Consider the following 2,500-nt stretch of genomic DNA (forward strand, 5'->3'; position numbering starts at 1 on the left):
ACAAAAGCAAAAGGGGGAAAGGGCGTATCGCCAAAAGCTTACAGCACCTGGTATTCCCAGGCAGTCTCCCATCCAAGTACTAACCAGGCCCGACCCGGCTTAGCTTCCGAGATCTGACGAGATCAGGAGTGCTCAGGGTAGTATGGTCGTAAGCTGAAGAATTGGCCTCAATATCAGATTTTTAAATAGAACAAGCTGGTTGACAGGCCCTTTCTGCAATGAGCAACGCGTGTGTGATACAAGAATCACTGCTCGTTTTCTCAGCCTGTCTAACTCTTTGGACTTTTGCTCCACTGTTAGCACTAAAGTGCCTTGAGGCACATGTGTCACTGTTGGCGATACTGCAAATCTTGCTATCAATCTCAAACCGAGTCAAAACTAAACAAAAAGGTTTTGGGTGGAGAGCAGCGTTTTGTTCGGACGAGCAATATGTAGCTCAATTGACAAGTATGGCAAGTACCTATAGCCGTTGTGACAAAAGCAAAAGGGGGAAAGGGCGCGTCGCCAAAAGCTTACAGCACCTGGTATTCCCAGGCAGTCTCCCATCCAAGTACTAACCAGGCCCGACCCAGCTTAGCTTCCGAGATCTGACGAGATCAGGCGTGCTCAGGGTAGTATGGCCGTAAGCTGAAGAATAGGCCTCAAAATCAGATTTTTAAATGTAACAAGCTGGTTGACAGGACCTTTCTGCAATGAGCAACACGTGTGTGATACAAGAATCACTGCTCGTTTTCTCAGCATGTCTAACTCTTTGGACTTTTGCTCCACTGTTAGCACTGAAGTGCCTTGAGGCACATGTGTCACTGTTGGCAATACTGCAAATCTTGCTATCAATCTCAAACCGAGTCAAAACTAAACAAAAAGGTTTTGGGTGGAGAGCAGCGTTTTGTTCGGACGAGCAATATGTAGCTCAATTGACAAGTATGGCAAGTACCTATAGCCGTTGTGACAAAAGCAAAAGGGGGAAAGGGCGCGTCACCAAAAGCTTACAGCACCTGGTATTCCCAGGCAGTCTCCCATCCAAGTACTAACCAGGCCCGACCCGGCTTTGCTTCCGAGATCTGACGAGATCAGGCGTGCTCAGGGTGGTATGGCCGTAAGCTGAAGAATTGGCCTCAATATCAGATTTTTAAATAGAACAAGCTGGTTGACAGGACCTTTCTGCAATGAGCAACGCGTGTGTGATACAAGAATCACTGCTCGTTTTCTCAGCCTGTCTAACTCTTTGGACTTTTGCTCCACTGTTAGCACTAAAGTGCCTTGAGGCACATGTGTCACTGTTGGCGATACTGCAAATCTTGCTATCAATCTCAAACCGAGTCAAAACTAAACAAAAAGGTTTTGAGTGGAGAACAGCGTTTTGTTCGGACGAGCAATATGTAGCTCAATTGACAAGTATGGCAAGTACCTATAGCCGTTGTGACAAAAGCAAAAGGGGGAAAGGGCACGTCACCAAAAGCTTACAGCACCTGGTATTCCCAGGCAGTCTCCCATTCAAGTACTAACCAGGCCCGACTCGGCTTAGCTTCCGAGATCTGACGAGATCAGGCGTGCTCAGGGTAGTATGGCCGTAAGCTGAAGAATTGGCCTCAAAATCAGATTTTTAAATGTAACAAGCTGGTTGACAGGACCTTTCTGCAATGAGCAACGCGTGTGTGATACAAGAATCACTGCTCGTTTTCTCAGCCTGTCTAACTCTTTGGACTTTTGCTCCACTGTTAGCACTAAAGTGCCTTGAGGCACATGTGTCACTGTTGGCGATACTGCAAATCTTGCTATCAATCTCAAACCTAGTCAAAACTAAACAAAAAGGTTTTGGGTGGAGAGCAGCGTTTTGTTCGGACGAGCAATATGTAGCTCAATTGACAAGTATGGCAAGTACCTATAGCCGTTGTGACAAAAGCAAAAGGGGGAAAGGGCGCGTCACCAAAAGCTTACAGCACCTGGTATTCCCAGGCAGTCTCCCATCCAAGTACTAACCAGGCCCGACCCGGCTTAGCTTCCGAGATCTGACGAGATCAGGCGTGCTCAGGGTAGTATGGCTGTAAGCTGAAGAATTGGCCTCAAAATCAGATTTTTAAATAGAACAAGCTGGTTGACAGGACCTTTCTGCAATGAGCAACGCGTGTGTGATACAAGAATCACTGCTCGTTTTCTCAGCCTGTCTAACTCTTTGGACTTTTACTCCACTGTTAGCACTGAAGTGCCTTGAGGCACATGTGTCACTTTTGGCGATACTACAAATCTTGCTATCAATCTCAAACCGAGTCAAAACTAAACAAAAAGGTTTTGGGTGGAGAGCAGCGTTTTGTTCGGACGAGCAATATGTAGCTCAATTGACAAGTATGGCAAGTACCTATAGCCGTTGTGACAAAAGCAAAAGGGGGAAAGGGCACGTCACCAAAAGCTTACAGCACCTGGTATTCCCAGGCAGTCTCCCATCCAAGTACTAACCAGGCCCGACTCGGCTTAGCTTCTGAGATCTGACGAGATCAGGCGT

The 2,500-nt window shown here is 46.9% G+C and overlaps 5 non-coding genes and 1 pseudogene across 5 annotated transcripts in view; all 6 read right to left on the minus strand.

The window, feature by feature from the left end:
- Window positions 1-35: 35 nt before the first annotated feature.
- Window positions 36-154, minus strand: LOC140676832 (5S ribosomal RNA). Its single transcript, XR_012048743.1, has one exon. It is a non-coding gene; the product is annotated as a 5S ribosomal RNA (ribosomal RNA).
- Window positions 155-509: 355 nt separating this feature from the next.
- LOC140677220 (5S ribosomal RNA) lies at window positions 510-628 on the minus strand. Its single transcript, XR_012049019.1, has one exon. It is a non-coding gene; the product is annotated as a 5S ribosomal RNA (ribosomal RNA).
- A 355-nt stretch (window positions 629-983) lies between these two features.
- LOC140677252 (5S ribosomal RNA) lies at window positions 984-1,102 on the minus strand. The gene has a single exon (XR_012049052.1). It is a non-coding gene; the product is annotated as a 5S ribosomal RNA (ribosomal RNA).
- A 355-nt stretch (window positions 1,103-1,457) lies between these two features.
- LOC140676891 (5S ribosomal RNA) lies at window positions 1,458-1,576 on the minus strand (annotated as a pseudogene).
- Window positions 1,577-1,931: 355 nt separating this feature from the next.
- On the minus strand, window positions 1,932-2,050 carry LOC140677395 (5S ribosomal RNA). The gene has a single exon (XR_012049196.1). It is a non-coding gene; the product is annotated as a 5S ribosomal RNA (ribosomal RNA).
- A 355-nt stretch (window positions 2,051-2,405) lies between these two features.
- Window positions 2,406-2,500, minus strand: part of LOC140676749 (5S ribosomal RNA) — a 119-nt gene continuing 24 nt past the window's right edge. The window contains exon 1 of the ribosomal RNA XR_012048655.1: window positions 2,406-2,500. This exon is cut by the window's right edge and continues 24 nt beyond it. This is a non-coding gene — a ribosomal RNA (5S ribosomal RNA).

This window comes from Nerophis lumbriciformis, linkage group LG30 (genome assembly GCF_033978685.3).
Source record: "Nerophis lumbriciformis linkage group LG30, RoL_Nlum_v2.1, whole genome shotgun sequence".
NCBI lineage: Eukaryota > Metazoa > Chordata > Actinopteri > Syngnathiformes > Syngnathidae > Nerophis > Nerophis lumbriciformis.